A 19431-nucleotide genomic window follows, 5' to 3' on the forward strand; every position below is an offset into this window, starting at 1 on the left:
CCTCCAGCTGTAGGTCTTTGAGAGTAAGAACAGGATGATTTTGGGAAAGAAATAATGACAGATCTGCAAGCCTGCCAATGACACCTTTATCAATATGCATTGCTTACTGACATCATATAAGAGGAAAAGTGTTAGGGAGATGGACAGGATATATGAAAGGAACACATGACAAGGGAGTCCTGAGAGCTACAGAAAGAGCGATTTCAGTCCCTCACACCTTTGTGTGCATTGATGGTAGCTTTCCTTAGTGTCTGAGATGTAACCTATAACTAGGGCAAGCTGGTGCTCAAGGAAGAGCCTCTAGCCTTCTGGATTCTGAGTTGTCTTTGGAATACACCGTGAGACTAAAGTGCTAAGGGCTAGCTGATGGACGAGTTTATTACTCTGTCAAAGAAAAGAAGACCATTAACAAAATGCACTTTTTTATACTTTTCTCAGCAGTCCTGAGAAATCCGTCTAAACGCCCAAATGGAACCTTACTGATCTCCATGAGACCCCATCTAGGCTCCAGTGGGGAAAGTAATGGCCTGCTCACACAGTGGGGAAGTGTGAGTCCTAGCTGTGAAACCAGAGCACGAGCTGTATGCTGCAGGGAGCCCCTGGGTTAGGGGAAGAGCCTCCTAATAACCTTTGAACCGGCAGCCCCGCACTGTAGAAGCTTGTTATAAAATGCTTAGCATAGTGTCCAGTAAACGGCAATTACTTAGTAAATGATACCTAGAAAATACCAAAACAAAACCTGTAGACCTAAACAGGTAGCTCTTCTCAATGGAACCTTAAGCTGATGGATTCATCCTTCCTGTGAAGCCTGGCTGTGTTTCATCTCTTCAGTCTCCCTTCTAGAAATACTAAAGCCCCTCCACTTAAAACCAAATGCATTCGTTCTCTCCTCATAAGCCAACCTCATATCTATTTCCTCTTAACAGGGCAGCCAGTTGCTCCACTGAATAAGGAAAACCTTATTCAGTTCTGAGCAGAGGATGGAGCATTAAGGGAAACTTGGATCTCCTTCCGATATGAAGGTCTGAGGCTGCTAGAGGACCAGGAACTCCACTGCAGGGATAGCATGTCCTGCTTTTGATGGCAGTGAGTGATGGTCAGGCCTGTAGCTGAAACAGCCCAGCCTGCCCAACAGGGACCACAGCTGCTCATCTCTGTGTCCTGGCCTGGCTCAGAGTCTCAGCTTAGAAAAGGTCTGCAGAACCAGTTCCCACCATTATTTTAAATGGATTGAAATCCACTGTGGCAAGCATCTCAAAGTGCTGAAAATCTGAAGCTAGAGCGCTAGAGGGACCATTTGTTCTGCTTTGCCAGTGACAGCCCCAACTGACATCTGTTATCCTGCAACGATTAATCATAGTGCCCTGCCTTTACTCTAAAGATGTCCTGATTTGGACAATTATAAGGCCACCCCATTTGAGGGCAGTATAGATTCAGTTCCACATCAGAGGCTATAGTTTGCTGCAACAGACTAGGGGTCAAGAGATCTGGGTGCAGGTCAACAGAGTGCTGTGGGATCATAGGCAGGACCTCTGGCCTCTCTGGCCCTCGCATTCCCACTTGGGGAGTTGGAGTGGAATACTCTAAGGTTCTTTTGTGGCCCAACATTCTACAAGATAGGAGTAACAGTAGTACATACCTCAAGGGATTGTTTTGAGGATTAAAGGAGACTGTGGAAAAAATGCAGGATAAAAACGATTTCATTCATAATGAAAAGTTAGGTCCTTTCAGTATAGTGAGTGCTCATAAGACATTTATAGACTAAATGAATTTGTATAAATGCATTCCTATACAGAAGATTGGCTGAAAAAATCTTTAACGATGGTTATCACTGATATGGGCAATTTTTAATTTTTAAAATATGTCTTCAAAATTCTCTACAATGAGCATATATAGTTATCTTTATACTTTTAAAAATTATTTTTTAAAACTTCAGGAGAAAATGAAATAATAAATGTGACAATACCTGGCATCTAGTAGGTGCTAAAATAGATGTTGGTTTTAAATACAAACAAGGTTCTATGTACTGATATTGGTAATACAATTTGATATAGTTGATTTTTAAAATGTGAAAAGCTTTTAATTGAGAAATTCCACTTCTAGGATTTTACCCTAGAACACAATTATGACTTTTCAGAAGATTTATCTATAAGGGTTTTCATCACAACATTGTTTGTAATAGTCAAAAGTAAAATTAAAAAAAAATGTTAAAGACGAAAAACATCCTTTATGTTAAAAAGTGACTAATTATGTAAATTAAGGCATATCAGTAGAATGTTAATAGGTAGACATTATAAGCCATGTTTGTAAAGAATGTTTAAGGACCTGGGAAATAGGATATTAAAAAAGCATGGGGCAAAACTGTATAAAAAATAACTATGACATTTGTTTGAGTGTGTGTGTGTGTGTGTGTGTGTGTGTGTGTGTAATTAACAAAAATGTTAATGCCTGTTACCTTAGGGCAGTAGAATTATGAATAAATTTTATTTATTTTATATATATATATATATATATATTTTTTTTTTTTTTTTTTTTTTTTTTTTGCGGTAGGCGGGCCTCTCACTGTTGTGGCCTCTCCCCTTGCGGAGCACAGGCTCCGGACGCACAGGCTCAGCGGCCATGGCTCACAGGCCTAGCCGCTCTGCGGCATGTGGGATCTTCCCAGACCGGGGCACGAACCCGTGTCCCCTGCATCGGCAGGCGGACTCTCAACCACTGCGCCACCAGGGAAGCCCCTATATTTTTTTATATTTTCTAATTCTTTCAAGGAACAAATGTGATAATAAGATTTTTTTTAAAAAAGTTATTTTAAAAAGAAGAAAACACACACACAGAAAGAAGCAAAGACAGCAGCTTCTGCTTTGTGTCCCTCATGGGATGAGCCCGGCAGAACCACAGCCTCCTGGGTCCAAAGTCGCCTTCTTTTCCAGCCCATTAAATCTTTGTGGGTCTTACTCCCCAAGCAGGGCAGCTTCCACTAAGTCAACTCTCCTCTCCTCGACAGTGGTTATTTTCAGAAGCAGGTCTGGGGCCATCTGTCTCTGTGACTTATGTTGGGAAAACAGGACACAGTAAATTTCTCAGGCTCAGCTCATTTGATCTCCAGCTCTCCTCCTCACAGGTTTCTCAGGGCCAGGTTTGTTTTTTTTTTTTTTTGGTTTTGGTTTTTTTAAGCATTCACCAGGAAAGGAACTCTGCTTTCACCTGTCCACCTGGGGAAGCCCAGTGACTGGTGTACCTTCCACATCAACACTGAATAAAGAGTGACTTAGGTCTCTCTGGTCTTCACACAAGGATGACCTATCCGCTGCCTGCTAGTTTGTTTGATACAGGTATATTAAATGAGGACATTCACTGATTTTTTTGTAATAACAGCTTTATTGAGATATAAATACATACCATGCAAGTCACCCATGTAAAGTGTACGATTCAATGGCATTTAGTATATTCACACAGTAGTGCAACCATCACAATAAATTTTAGAATATTTCCATCACCCCAAAAAGAAACCACACAGTCATTAACAGTCACTCCCCATTTCCTTCCAACCCTCTGCAGCCCTGGACAATCACTAATCTACTTTCTGTCTCTACAGATTTGCCTATTCTGGACATTTTACATAAATGGAATTATATAGTATGTGCTCTTTTGTGACTGCCTTCTTTTACTGAATATAATGTTTTCAAGGTTCATCTATGTTGTAACACAGATCAGGATGACATTTCATTTTATTGCTGAATGACATTGCATGGTACAGATGTACTGTATTTTATTTATCCATTCTTCAGTTGATGGAAACTTGGGTTGTTTCTACTTTTTGGCTCTTCCAAATAATGCTGCTACAAACATTTGCGTACAGGTTTTTGTGTGGACATACGCTTTCATTTCTCTCGGTATACGGCTAAGAGTGGAATTGCTGGATTGTACGGTAACTGTGTTCAACCTCTTGATGAACTGCTGGATCATTTTCCAAAGTGGCTGCACCATTTTACGTTTCCATCTGCCGTGTTTGAGGGTTCCAATTTCTCCACATCCTTGCCAATACTTGTTATTGTCCGTCCTTTTGATTATAGCCAGCCTAGCAGGTGTGAAGTGGCATCTCATTGTGGTTTTTGAGTTGCATTTCCTAATGGCTAACAATGTTGAGCATCTTCTCATGTGCTTATTGGCCATTTGTATGTCTTCTTTGGAGAAATGTCTATTCAGATCACGTGCCCGTTTGTAAATTGAGTTATCTGTCTTTTTTTTATTATTGAGTGGCAGGCACTGATTTTTTCATCAAATATTTATTTGTGCCTACCTTGTGCCAGGCACTGTTGTAAGCATCACTGATAGGCAAGGAAGACAGAGTCTTGCCCTCAGAAGCGTACATTCTAGTGGAGGAGGAAATCAACACACAAGTAAGCAAATAACTATGTAGAGCAAGATCAGGGGATGAGAGATGCTATGAAGAAACATTTAATGCAATAAGAGGATAGGCGTGATGGGGTGGGTGTGTTGTTTTAAGTAAGGTGGTCAGGAAAGGCCTCTCTGAGGAGGTGACATTTAAGCAGAGACCTGAAGTAAGTAAATGAGTGAGCTACACAAACATCTGGGGGAAGAGGTTTCCAGGCAGAGTGCCCAGTAACTGCAAAGTCTGGGCAGTAGAAGCAAGTTCATTTGAGAGACAGCAAGGAAGCTAGTACAGTTGGAGGAGTATAAGGAAGAGAGTGCTGAGAAATGAACCTTGAGAGGTGGCCAGGGGGCCAGGTCACAGATGTGCATATTGCAAACAAAGGCCACTATGCATAAGTGTTCGTATTAGTGAGTTCCCTGAGGGCAGGGACTGGTTTTATTTATCTCCATATGTTCACAGCCCACACAATGACTTCATATATAGTGGGTACCCAGTACATACTGGAATCTATTTTAACTTATTGAGCTACTAATAAAACAATGCCCACATGTGGATCGTATTTACTCTACAGTTTACAGAAAATGTTCACATCCATGATCTTATTTGATCCTTACCATATCCAAGTGAGGTAATGACCATCACCCCCATTTTACAGATAGAAAAACTGAGTCTAGGAGAGGTGATAGGACTAGTGCAGGGACATACAACTGATAAGGGGCTAAGTGGGACTCCGACCCAGGGGAGGGGTAGCAGTAAGATCTGAATCTAAAACTGATTATTGTGGTTTCGGGTAGGTTGCTTCCTCTCTTAGAGCTCTGGGATCTTCAGGATCTGGGCCTATCTTCTAGGGGTCCTGTGAAGAGTATATAGTAAAAGCATGCATGTCTGGGGCCCAACATGGGCCTGGCATACAGTAAGTGCTCAACAGTGGCAGTTCTTCCCCAGCTTCCCTTTATTACCAGCCCTAGCTATACACTCAGGCAGGCTCTTCATGTGAGGCCTTGACTGGGTACTGGAGACAGAGAGCTAAGACCAGCCCTTCCCCCAGAGGGGAGCCCAGTCTCATGGGTGAAGGAGACAAATGCATTATTTAATGTGAGAGAGACAGGGATGCCGGTGGAGGGGGGTGAGTGGTGAGGGAGGTGCTGAGGGGCAGGGCAGGGGAAATGGGAGACCCATGGAGCTCTGATTATCAGCTGCAACCCCAGATTTCTCCCAGGTGCTGTTAACCTTTTCCAAGAGCTGCCTCCAAAGGGATTTAAGATGGTCCACCCAGGCCGCTGGAGGCTCAAATCAGCCTGACGGAGAGGCTACCTTCTGTGGGATGTCGGGGAGAGGGAAGGCACAGGGCAAGCTGGATTATCTCTGTCTGTCAAAATCTACTGGCAAACGCGATCAAGGAGCCACGGAAATTTATGGTGGGCCTCGAACAATCTGTGGTCACAGAGTGTTCTGTTGAACAGGAAGGCTTCAGTTTGCATTTCTGCAGTGAGATTTGATTAAGGAAGTGCCTCCCAACAGCTGTTCCCAAAATCATTGGGTTAAAAAAAATACACAGACACACATACACACATAATATATAGTTCCGGGCTTCCCTGGTGGCACAGTGGTTGAGAGTCCGCCTGTCGATTCAGGGGACACGGGTTCATGCCCCGGTCCAGGAAGATCCCACATGCCGCGGAGCGGCTGGGCCCATGAGCCATGGCCGCTGAGCCTGCGTGTCCGGAGCCTGTGCTCCGGGACGAGGCCACAACAGTGAGAGGCCCGCGTACGGGAAAAAAAAAAAAATATATATATATATATATATGTGTGTATATATATATATATATATATATATATATATATATATATATATATATATATATATATAGTTCCCTCTCCCAGATTCAATTTACACAGCTGCAAAATTCCAGGCCCTAAGACACAGGAAGAGCACAATCTGATTGCCAAGCCCCACCCCTACTCAGACATTGCGGGAAGAGGGTGGAGGTATTAAAGAGGCAAGAGACAGGGAGCTGGGGAGAAAAAAGGGCCAAGTTGCTGGAAGGAGGGGAGGGCACTGATATTAATTGGGCAACTACTGTGTGTGTAGCATTGTGGAAGCTTTATATATACATCATCTTACCCAACCCTCACACCCCCTGTGAAGGTGTTAGGCTCTCTCCAGGTGACAGATGCAGAATTTGAGGTTCAAAGAGAGACTGTGCAAGGTCACCCAGCTGGTGGGCACAAGGCTGGGTTCTGGGCCTTGTTCTGTCAGACTCTAAACCCATATTTGTGCCACTAATATAATCTGAATGAAGGGTTTACTTCCTTGATCTCTCATCAGCCATGGGAACAGGACTATACGTTTCAAGAAGTTAAACCATTTTCTCAAAGCCCCAGGGCTAGTGAGTGTGGAGCTGGGATTCCAACTCAGGCCAGCCACCTGAGCCCACCGCCAGAGTTCTTCCTAGAAACTCACTCTGTCTTTCAGAATCTTAGATGAGGGTCAAGGATTAGTGTAATCAATGAACTGGGCAAAGATTAACCAGGAAAAAAAAAAAAAAACTCCATATAAAATAAAGCCAGAATTGTATATTTACTGTTTGTGCAGTTTTCCAAGTATCCGTTATATTTCAACAAAAGTTTTAAAAAATACCAGAAGGCCCTGTGGAGTGAATGTAAGCATATAGTGAGAGAATTTTCCTTAAATAGTTTCCTCCCATAAATGCCCTGATTCTAAACAGCTTTCTTGGAGCTTACTCACTGTGCCAAAGCCTCCTTCCCATCAGGTTTCCACAGAACTTTTTGAAACTTTTTTGGGAAAGCACAAATGTAGTAAAGGCCAAGCTTTCCAGAAATTTCTCTACTCCCACTCCAGGAAATCGTGAAAAATCAAGGAAAGCAGTCAGGGGGAGACAGTGCACAAGTAAAGAGATAGTTGCCTAAACCTGCTCCCAAGCGGCTGGGTCTCCCAAAGACTGAATTTCCCCAGAGAGAGGCTCTCAAAGCTAGGGGCCCTGTGGGAGGTTTTGGGCAAAAACTGGAAGAAAAACGGGGTTGTTTTTTTTTCGGCTGCGTTGGGTCTTCGTTGTTGCGTGTGGGCTTTCTCTAGTTGCAGAGAGCTGGGGTTACTCTTCCTTGCGGTGCGTGGGCTTCTCATTGCGGTGGCTTCTCTTGTTGGGGAGCACGGGTTCTACCGGCGAGGGCTTCAGTAGTTGTGGTGCACGGGTTTAGTTGCTCCGCGGCACGTGGTATCTTCCAGGACCAGGACTCGAACCCATGTGCCCTGCATCGGCAGGCAGATTCTTAAGCACTGCATCACAAGGGAAGTCCCAAAACGGGGTTGTTTTTTTCTCCCAAACTATACAGAAAGGAGCTTTTGAAATGGTAAGGGAAGGGAAAGGAATAAACATCTACCAAATGCTGTCTGTGTGTTGAGTGCTGCACTAAGCACTTTACACACGTTTCCGACATACCCTTCAGAGCAAGTGTCACTCCCTCCCTCCCTCCACAAATCACTGAGGTCCCCCACCCCCATGTCAAGTTCTCCACTAGGAGCCGGGGACACCAAGAGAAACAGAATCATGTGAAGTGCCTGTCTTGGGCAGCTGCAAGTTTCCTTGGGCTGCTGTAACCAAGTGCCACAAACGGAGTTATCTTTAAAGAACAGAACTTTATGCCTTCACAGTCCTAGGGGCTAGAAGTCCAAAATCAAAGTGTTGGCAGAGTCATGCTCCCCTGAAACCTGCAGAGGAATCATTCTCTGCCTCTTCTAGCTTCTCGTGGTTTGCTGGCCATCTTGCTGTCCCTTGGCTTGCAGCTGGATCATGCCAACCTCTGCCTTCGATGTCACAGGACCTTCTCCCTCCACCCGTCTCTGTCCTCACACGGCTGTCTTCTTAGAAGGACACCAGTGACACTGGATTAGGAGCCCACTCTACTCCAGTATGACCTCATCTTGACTAATTACATCTGCAATGACCACTATTTCCAAATAAGGTCACATTCTGAGGTACTAGGGGTTAGGACTTGAACATATCTTTTTTTTTTTTTTTTTGGAGGGGGTGCAATTCAACTCATAACACTGTCCTTGTAGAGCTTATACTATAGAAGCTTTGTTTTGAAGATGAATAAGGTGAGGCACAGAGAGGCCAAGTGACTTACTCAAGATCTACAGGTAGTAAATCCCAAGTCCAGGTCTGAGTCCAGAGCCCATATTCTGTCTACCATACCACCCTGTCCTGCCAGCGTGGGGTTTCCTCAGCTGGTGGTCATTTTTACCCAAGGAGATTTTGCATACATCATCACATTTTGTCCTTGTGACGCCTCTACGAGGTAGGTACTATTATTCCCATTTTACTGACAAAGGAAAGGAGCTCCAGAAAGACTGGAGTCACTCAGTTTGCAAGAGGAGGAGCAGGATTGAACCCAGGTAGGTTAGACCCTGTACCCAGGCTTTCGCTGCAGCCACACCAAGATCAATGGCCCCATGGTGGGGGACTGAACGCCAGAAATGGAGTGAGAAATCAACACAACTAGCTAATGGAAGGCCCTATCTCCAAGGCTGCCCTGGGGAAGGACAGGTACCCTGACGGAAGGCACTGGATTCGAAAAGAAAGAGGTTGGTTGGGTTTGTTTCTTTTAACCAGAAAGGTTCATCTGGAGAGGGAAGAATTTGTATTTTGGAAGCTAAAGACGTTCAATATTTTGAGCCCAGGAGTTCAGATCTCCCCTTACTCCTTGGCGAGCAGAGTCTGATCCCTGCTGGCAAATGGGATTTCTTGCTTACTGGAGGGGAGGGCCCTGGGCAATGCTTGAGTATAAATCTTCTCAGGGGTTTCTTGGGCAGAGCCAGAGGAGCAGCATCCCTATGACTTTCACGCAGGTACACATGGACTGCATTTGCCTCAGATTTCACATGGTTTGGGGAAATGAGAGGAGAGAGAGGTACCTGCAGGGTAGGGAAGATATTGAGAATGTTCCTACGTGCCAAGTCCACAGAGTCCAGTGGTCTGTGAGGCTGGGTGATGGGTTGTGTGTAATTTGTCACAGGTCCCTGGGTTAGTCCGGGGAGGAGAGTGCCACCCTCTTGGGGAAGAAGGCCAAGCATCCTTCTGGAGTGTCCTGACAACTAGATCCTGCCTCAGTTCTCAGCAACCCCAGGGGACTCCAACCAGCACCCCCCATGGAGCTGGGGAGGGGAACCAGATTGGGTTCCCTCTGCCTTTGAGAAGTTTCCAGTCTAGTGGCCGAGCAAACCCTGAATGGGCAATTATCCCACAGTGCTGGGAGAGTGGAACACAATGGGCAGGCCCTTGATTAATGGAGCATGGGGCACAGGGGCACTTTCCTGCAGGAAGCAATGTTTAAGCAGAAGCCTAAAGGTGAACCAGGAGTTGGCCAGACGAGGGCGGCATTGTGGGTGTGTGCTTGTGAGTGGTGTGTGCACGTGTATGTGTGTGTGTGTGTGTTTGGGGGGGGGCTGGTTTCAGTGTCCAGAGAGAAATGCATGTGCGGGGGCCCAAGGTAGGGAACTGCAAGTATTAACGGCGGGTATGTGTGGAGGAGAGGTGGGGAAGTGGTAGAGAGAGGAATGAGAGAGAGAAGCAGGGTTCCGGTGCTACAGAGGCCTCTGGTAGACTCCAGGGCCAGCCCCTACTCCCTGGGTTCTCAGCCCAGCAGTGGTGAGCAACTAGGCTGGGCCACCTGAATTAAGTCACCCAACCTCTCTGGGTCTCTAGCTGAAAATTCCCATGGTTACACAGGTGGCCTTCTAAGCTCTCAGAGAGCCCCAATAATACAAACTAACCAGACTGACGTACGTGATTCCGCTTCATCCTCACATCAGCTCTCTGAGTTTCTCTTTATGACCCCCATTTAGCAGAGGGGAGCAGAGAAGTTCAAAGAAGGTTAAGTGACTACATTCTGTAAGTCTCTGATTTTCTGAAAGAAACTGCCCTCAGGCTTTCTGCCTGAATAACTGAGTCTTTTGCTCTCAGAGGAATTGTAGGCAGGAGAGAGTTAACTTGTTAATAACACCAATGACAACAATAGCTACCACTGATTGGGAACTTTCCCTTTGCCAGATATCATAGCAAGCTGTGTGTAGACATGCATCCATTTTAATCCTCACAACAAGCTTACCCTCATTAGAGGCGAGGAGACTTGGACTTACAGTGGTCAATCCAGTTGGCCAAGGTCACTGGGCTGACTGGGAATGGGAGAGCCAGGAGGTGGCCCCAGGTGGCCAACTCCAGCCACAGCCTGAGCTCCTAATCACTTCTCTCTCTTTTTTTTTTTTTTTTGCGGTACGCAGGCCTCTCACTGTTGTGGCCTCTCCCGCTGCAGAGCACAGGCTCCGTACGCGCAGGCTCAGCGGCCGTGGCTCACGGGCCCAGCCACTCCGCGGCATGTGGGATCTTCCCGGACCGGGGCACGAACCCGTGTCTCCTGCATCAGCAGGCGGACTCTCAACCACTGAGCCAGGGAAGCCCTAATCACTTCTCTTAAAAGGAGCAAAGTCTTCTAGCCCAACCTGTGGGTTTATACATGAGGAAACTGAGGCCCGGAGAGGTGACAGAATGAGCCCAAGGTCCATAATAAGGTGCGGCGGAGGGTGGTTTTGTGCCATTAATATCAGTATCAGATAGTAACAGGAATGAGAGGCAGCCTAACCCAGAGGGTGGAAAATGGACTCTGAAGCCAACTGTCTGAGTTCGAATCCCAGTTCTGCCACTTAGTAGTAGCAGAAGCCTGGGCATGATCTTAAGTTCCCCGAGGCTCAGTTTCTTTCTCTGTAGAATAGGGATGATGTCTACCTCACAGGTCGTGTGGGGAGTAAAGAGCTGGGTCATGAAAGCACCTGGCATAACGTAAGCTCTCTATCAGCACCTGCTGTTGTCATTGATTCACAACCTGCTCTGTGCTTGATGCACTTTATCTGTAATTCTCACAGCAACTGTAGAGAGGGGTTATCATCCCCATGGTACAGATGGGGGAACAAGTCTAGAGAAATTAAATAACATGCCCGACCTTACACAGCATGGAAGCTGTAGATGCTGGGTTGGAAGCCACGTCTGTCTAACGCCCAAGTCCATGTCATATCCCATAATAACCCCTCCCCATGCATCCAGCCTTGCCAAGAGCACTGGCATCCATCACCTCACCACTATGAAGTATCAGCCTATTTTTAAATGCTGATAATTGTCATATCTCTATGGCAGTTGTGTACACGCACGTGTGTGTGTGTGTGTGTGTGTGTGTGTGTGTGTGTGAGAGAGAGAGGTTGTGATGAACAAGAAAGCACAACCACAAGCAGGATGGATGGTTCCATCCAAGTACCATCTATTATCCCACAATAGAATTAAAATTATTCTACAAGGATAACAACAATTCATCCTGCTTGCAGAGTCTTCTAGGGCTCAGAAAACTCTTTCACGTCCATTATCTCATTGCATCCCCCGTAATCACCCTGGAGGGAGGGGAGTAGAGTGAATTGTATTATTTTCCATTTGTAGCAGCCACTCCTGGTTGCCTACCAACAGCAATGGCCCTTGCTAACAGAATCCTGACTTGTTCAGCTAGCCACGGCTTCGAGATGTGTCAGGTCATGGATCCTGACTTTTATACATCGCAACAGTCCCGTTCCTCTTGGGGGAACGTGAACCACCGTCCCATCAGATAGGAGGAGAGGTCTTGGGGTTCCCCGGACACTGTGCCATCTGGACACAATGCCTGAGGCTGCCGTAGCTGAAGCCAAGAAGGTAAAGCTGAGCTCTGATGAGCAGGCCTGGAGTTGCACCACCTCCAGACTTCTTGCTACGTGAGATAATAAATGTTGAAGTTAATAGTGATCGTTCAAGCCAGTTTGAGGTGAGGTTTTGTATAAGGCATCCTCAGATTTCCTACTTCACTGTAGACAAGTCTTCATAAACATTCATTCCTACTACTTGTGCTTTTCCCTCTTAGCCATGCCCTATGCTAAGTACTTTATGAACTTCACTTAATCCTCACAATAACTCCGAGCGGTGGGTGTTACTGTTTCCATGTTACAGTTGGCCTGGTCACAGCTCAGGCAGCTAGTGTGAGGTCTCCCAAATCCCAAAGCCCATACTCTTCCAGGACGCTGCTCTGCTACTCTCACCGGGTGGCCAGCAAACTGTAGCTCAGTTCCCCCTCACCAACGAAGAGCAGCTCCTGCAGGTTCTGTCCCTGGGCCAGGACTCGCCAAAGGGAAGGCTGAAGGACCCTCTTCCCAAGAAGCTGGGGAAGGCGGCTGCATGACGGTTCTGCTGCTGCTTACTCAGCTAGTAAGTAGGAGGACAATACCTGCCCTGCAGACAGGTTGAGGGGCTGGGAGTGGGTGGTACCCTCGGTCTCCCTCCAAGGACACGCCACTTTCCTTAATGGACAATAATCCCTGGATCCCCTGTTTAGCAAGTACTGCAGGCCAGACATTGGGAACCAGTGGCAAGCAAACAGGGCCACCCCTGCTCTCTTGAATTTCTTGTCTAATGAGGCAAACATGCTTGGAGGCCTCGTCTCATGTTAGCCCCAGGCCCTCTGAGGGCTGTAGCCTCTTCTGAAAACTGGTGGTTAGAGTTGCCCTCCTCTCAGTGATGACGCCAGAGTCCAACGTCCCACCCCCTGGGCTCCCGTTTCCTGTCTGCCTCTGTGATTGACAAGTGATGACACCCCTGCTGCAAGCCTTGACTTCCTCTCAGAGGGTCCCCCGCCGCCAGTCCAAGCAAGAGTCACTGTGCCTCAAGTGGGCAAGCTGGATGCTGCCCCTCCAGCCCTCCTCACACCCTCCCTGGGCCTGCCACCCTGGGATGCTTTCACACTCCCTGGAGACTTGCCTCTCCTGGCTGACAGTGTCCCACCCAGCTGCAACGTCCACCAATCCAGCCAGGCCCTGGCTAACGCACCTTCCTCGGAGGGGCTTATCCAAAGGCCGACAGATGGCTCTCCATGTCAGAACTTATTTCCTGATGCCTGGCTGAGGCATCCCAGGCCCTGCATCCCCTGCTGGTGGTAAGTCCCTGCTTTTCCTGCTCTTTGGAATCTCTGCTGATGCTACACGTCATCAGCTAAGCTGCCCTCCTCCGTGCTTCTGTTTTGCTCTTTTTTACATCTGCTGTCTGTTGAACAACACATTACTGATGCCTACTGTGTGCCAGGCCCTGTTCCAGGCACTGGGGACACGGATGGCACAGCTCTGCCTGCAGGGAGTTCACAGTCTAACTGGGGATGCTGACGAGCAATGTGTATGTGCTGGAGACCTAGGGCCTCCTGAAGGTGGGGAGAGGCCTGGCCTGCCTTGTTCCGAGCCTGGCAGAGGGGAGGCATTCCACCCACAGATTGTTTCTTGAGCCAAGAGATGAATAAGGAAAGGCAAGCTCTGCTCAGCCTCTGGAGTTGGCCGGCCTCTGTCCCAGGTAATTTCCGATCACAGTGGGGGAGTAGGGGAGGGGATGCGGTGGCAGCTGAGGGCAGGGAGTCAGGGGCCCTGGCTTTCAGGCTCAGCCTGTCACTAACTTTCTCTACCTCTGAGCAAACTGCCAGCCTAACCAGAACTAGGTTTTCTCAGTTATAAAGTGGGAGGCCTCAGGGAATGTTCTAGAAGAAGTGGCTGGTCATCCCTCTGTCAGGGATCATGGGGAAGGGATTCCAGCAATGGGAAGGAGAGAAGAAGTGGGCAAGGACGAAGTCCCCAGGCCCTCCTGACTCTGGATTCTCTGCATCTCTCTGGGCCTCAGGTTTCTCATCTGGAAAACAAGGGGATCGGGCTTCGGAATCAGACGGATTTAAGTTCAGCCCTATCTCTGCCTCTTGCTTTGTAATTTCTAATAAGTTACTTCATCTCCCTGAGCCTTAATTTCCTCAGATGCGAAATGGGGATTTGCAGCATCTGCCTTGTTATATCGGTACGAGGCTTAGAATATTATAAATGACGCCTGGCACAGTATTTGGCACAGAGTAAATATCAAGTAAATGTTAATTCCTCCTCCTCTAAGGGGCGAGATGCCCTTGAGAGTACTTCAGAAGGAAAATTCTGGTGACACAGTTTCTCACCTGACTTGTTAGTGGGATGAGGGGTGCAGATTGCATCTGTCTCTTAGGATCAGAGTCTCCTGCCTGGACTGGACCTTGAAAATCAACAACTGTCCACCCCCTTATCTGCCCTCCCACATCAATGACTGAATCTCCTCCAAGACAAGGTTGCTGCTGACATACCTCCCGGTACAAGGAACTCACTACTCACTCCAGAGGCAGGCTGTTCCTGTCTGATTCAGCTCTGACTGCCATAAAATTCTTCCTTCTAATGAGGCAAAAGAGTGCTGCTGCTGCTTCTACTACTACCACTAATCCTAACTAACACAGGCATAATTCAGAGAGATTGTGGGTTCAGATCCAGACCAAGGCAATAAAGTGAATATTGCAATAAAGCGAGTCGCACAAATTTTTTGGTTTCCCAGCGCATATAAAAGGTATGTTTACACTACACTGTAATCCATTAAGTGTGCGATAGCATTATGTCTAAAAAATGTACATACCTTAATTAAAAAAGACTTTATTGCTAAAAAACCCTAACCATCCTTTCAGCCTTCGGCCAGTCATAATCTTTTTGCAATAGTAACATCAAAGATCACGGATCACAGATCACCATAACAAATATAATAATGAAAAAGTTTGAAATATTGGGGAATGACCAAAACATGACACAGAGACACAAAGTGAGCAAATGCTGTTGGAAAACTGGCGCCGAAAGACCTGCTCGATGCCGGGTCGTCACAACTCTTCAGTCTGTGAAAAACACAACTGTGAAGCGCAATAAAACAAAGTGCAACAAAATGAGGTACGCATGGAACGGCACAGTGATTAAGAACACAGACTCCAGAGCTCCTAGCCATTTAAAATTTTACATTAAAAAAACTTTAGTTTTAATTAATTACAATTAAACAAAAATCCAGCTCCTCAGTCACAGGAGCCACATTTTGAATGTTTAATAGCCCCACTGAACATCTCTGCTCTAGGGCCAGACAGTCAGGGACAGGACCCTGGCTCTGTTACTGACTAGCCTTGTGATCTTACTCAAGTTCCTTAGCTTCTTTATGCCTCAGTTTCCTCATCTGTAAAATGAGATAAAAATGGGATAAAAATGGTGCTTGCTTCACAGGGCTTCTGTGAGAATTAAATGAATGAAAATATGGAAAGTGCTTAGAAACATGCTGGTTTTACGAGCGTTTGCTTGTTAATAAAAACGTCACTGGTTTGATACCCATTCTGTGCCAAGCCCCGTACTAGACATTTGATGCAGACATGTCAGACACACATTTTTTTCCACACTCAAATGAGTTTTTTCACAAGCCCAAAGATAAATTGCTGGGTTAAAGAACATGAATATTTGACATTTTACAAAGATAGTGTGGAATCACCTTCCAAAAGAGGAGGTACAGATTTTACACTTTCACCAATAACATACATGTTTCCCCATAACCTGAGCAACCCTGGAGAGTCTTACAATTTTTAACCCTTGCTTATCTGATAGATGTAAAGTATCTTAAAGTCATTTTCATATTCGTTACTTTATTAGTGAGTTTGAGCATTTTTCCATGTTTATCAGATATTTGTATTAATGTATCTATGAATTGATGTACATGTCTGCATTTTTCTTATTGGGTTGTTTACTTTTTCTGTTTATTGATTCCAAGGCTTTCTGTATGTTAAAAAGATTAATGTGTTTTTTTTGCGGTACGCGGGCCTCTCACTGCTGTGGCCTCTCCCGTTGCGGAGCACAGGCTCCGGACGTGCAGGCTCAGCGGCCATGGCTCACGGGCCCAGCTGCTCTGCGGCATGTGGGATCCTCCTGGACAGGGGCGCGAACCCGTGTCCCCTGCATGGGCAGGTGTACTCTCAACCACTGCGCCACCAGGGAAGTCCCCTGTATTTTCTAAAATGCAAATATTTTCCCACTTTCCTTTGACAAAATGCTCATGTTGTTTTCTTGTCACGCAGAAATGCTTAACTTCTATTCTTCATTCTTTTTCTTTACGGCTTCTGGCTTCGGTGAAGATCAGCCTACTTCCCGAATTGTCATCAGGTCTCCCCGGGCTCCCTAGACGTCTGAGGACCAGCGAGGAAGCTCCTACAGACAAAACAGGGGCACTGCCCCATGCTATCCTGCGTGCACTCAGGGGACCTGCCACATTTGACGGACCCTGTCCTTTCAAGTCCCCAGTCTCCCTCTAGGATGCATCAGGAGAAGGATACAATCCCTGCATAAAATCTGATTCTCATTTTGAATTCACAAGGAGCAGCTCTCCCTTTTCTTCTGGGCTCTTCGCCCTCCTGAAATGCAAGTGCAGGAATGTTGAGGCAGACACAATGTGATGAGAGTTTTCAGTTTTGCTGACCACCCAGTGAAGCCACTAGTAAATTCCTGACCCACAAAATCTGTGTGAAATAATAAATGTTGTTGTTGCTGTTTTAAGCGGCTAAATTTGAAGGTGATTTGTTACACAGCAGGTGAAAACTAATACATAAGGGCCATTTGGATTAAATGGTGAGCAGCCCTCACAGATGAGCTTGAAGCTTAAAGGATTCACAAGGCCAATCATCTTTGCCCTGCTTGAGGGCTAAGATTCAGGTGGCTGCTTCTCAACGCAGAGCCTGGTTTTTAGTTGTTCTGTGGTCTTCGTGATTCCCTTTAACTTTTTCTTTTTGTGCTATATCCACACAGCAAAGGCCCAGACCTGAGCTATTGCATTCTTTAGCTGCATCCCCTTAACCTTAATCTTCTAGGCCTGAATACTGTCAAATCTTACAAAGAAGAAATAAAAACCTGCAACTTGTTTATTAATAAATTAGCCCTATTGAACCCCACAGCGTATCAACAGCTGTGTTTGATACCAACTCTCTTCATTAGAATATTAATCATTAGTGTCAAGATTTGCCTGATTCTGTTAACATTAGCCAGAGGGAACATTTGGATTAGGACTTAGCATTGAAAGACTGTGGACGAATCACAGGACCCAGGAAAGCACCTAGAAATAGTTTTGGCCCAGTTCTTCTGTCCCTAGGCAGATGTTTAACTATGTTTGAATATATCTAGAGTGAGAGACTCTCACAATATCCTTCGGTAGCAAATTCTGCTTTCTACTTTTTGTTTAATCTTAATCATCAAATAAGTCCCTTTCCATTCCAGGAACATTTCCCCTGCTTTCCTTTCGGCTCCTTTGCTCTTGCTTCATCTTCTGAGAACACAAAGAACGAGTGTTAAGAACTCTCTTTAGAGAAGGCCTTCGAGAGTAATTAAACCTCAGCTCAGCCTTCTCATCTGCAGGCTCAGGAGCTCCAGCGCCTTCGTGCTAACCTCACGTGTTAGTGAGGTTCCCGTGCCCCATGGAGGGCCCTCCCTGACTGCTCCCTCCCTTCCAAGCTGCGGTGCTTCAGAAATGCAGCCGTGGCCCAGTGCAGAGCGTAAATATGGTTTCCCTCTTCTGCCTCCTTTATGGGATCACCGTGTCAGTTTAGAACTTATTTTCAGGGTTTTAGACCGGAGATATGTTAGAGGTATAGATGTCATTTTGTACCACCGCCGAATATTATAGCTGAGGAAACTATGGCCCAAAGAGGTCTCTCAAGGTCACGGAGTGATAGAGTGGCTAAGCTGAGTCTGGGACCCAGGGATCCTGACTCCCCATCACGTGCCCTTCCAGTCTCTCCTGCTTGGTTTGGCCTCATCTGGGTGTGTCCTCCCACCTGTGCTGGATCTGTACCCCCTTAGTACCACTGTCAACAACAGGACTTTGCAGCTGGTCCTGACAACGATCTCCACTGCAGCACTGTTTGTCACAGTGAAGACATGGAAACAACTGGGGCCCTCTATTCCATGGAATATTCTGAGGCTGTTAAAAAGAATGAGGAAGATCTAAACGTGCTGTTAGGGAGTGATCTACCAGATATATTATTCAGTGGAAAAACAGACCAGCACCAACTTGCAGAACAGCAGATAGAGTATATGATTCCACATGTATTTGGAAAGGGTATACACACATGTGATTCTGCATAGAAATTTCTAGAAAGATGCACTAAAACTCTTAACGACAGGATGGGGTTGATGGTAAAGACTTTTACTTTTCATTTCATACCCTTTAGCACTGTTTGAATTTTTAACCACGTGGCTTTATTACTTTTATAATAAAAATAGTACAAATGTTTAAAATGTTAATGTTGAGGACTTTCGTTTTTCACTTGTCACACTTCTCTAGTGTTTGACTTTTTCAACTACCATGTGTTAGTTGTGTAATTACAAAAAAGATATAAAAAATAAATGCACATTAAAAATAATGCTTCATATCTGAATGCTGGTTCTATAGTAATGCTCTTAGGACACAGGGCACAGAGATGGTACACTCAGGACAGGGGAGATCAAGTTGTCACACGGCGGTGGTTACTCAGATGGTGCATCGTGTGTGTGTGTGTGTGTGTGTGTGTGTGTGTGTGTGTTTGTGTTGGGTGTGGCTGGAGCTGCTGGGGATGGTTTTTGGTGGCCACAATGACTAAGGAGGCTGCTACCGATACCTAGTACCCTGAAGTCAGGGATGCTAACAACATCCACCCAAAATGCCAGTGGAGCCCTGCCAAGAAACACTGGTGGAATGTTGAAATGTAGGGTTTGAAAATGTCTCTATCCTCTCATTTACACTTCACATCCCCTTTGAGGTTTAAAAAAAAAAATTCATTATTACTTCATTATTACTTCTGTTGATAGGGAGGAAATATCCAGAAGGTAGGCTACCCAAATAACTCAGAAAGGGAGTATGCCCAGAGGAAGAAACATGCACACAGTGACAGTATTGTACCTAGCAACTGAGAGGTTGTTTGTTCACATAAGCACTGTATCAGGTCTGTTCTATCTCTTACCATGGTTAATAGGGTAGTATCTCCTTATTTTACAGAAGAGTAAACCAAAGGCTTGAGATTACAACACCAGCCCCAGAGAACATGGCTAGTAAACAGCTCAGCTCAAACGCTGGTCTGTGCAC

The 19431-nt window shown here is 45.9% G+C and overlaps 1 protein-coding gene across 4 annotated transcripts in view; it reads right to left on the reverse strand.

The window, feature by feature from the left end:
• The window catches only part of TENM4 (teneurin transmembrane protein 4), a gene marked incomplete at its 5' end in the record, with an annotated part of 389850 nt that overhangs the window by 298010 nt on the left and 72409 nt on the right, over positions 1-19431 (reverse strand). The gene's annotated exons all lie outside the window — the stretch shown is intronic.

This window comes from Mesoplodon bidens (assembly GCF_964165515.1).
Source record: "Mesoplodon bidens genome assembly, chromosome: 7".
Classification (NCBI taxonomy): Eukaryota; Metazoa; Chordata; class Mammalia; order Artiodactyla; family Ziphiidae; genus Mesoplodon; species Mesoplodon bidens.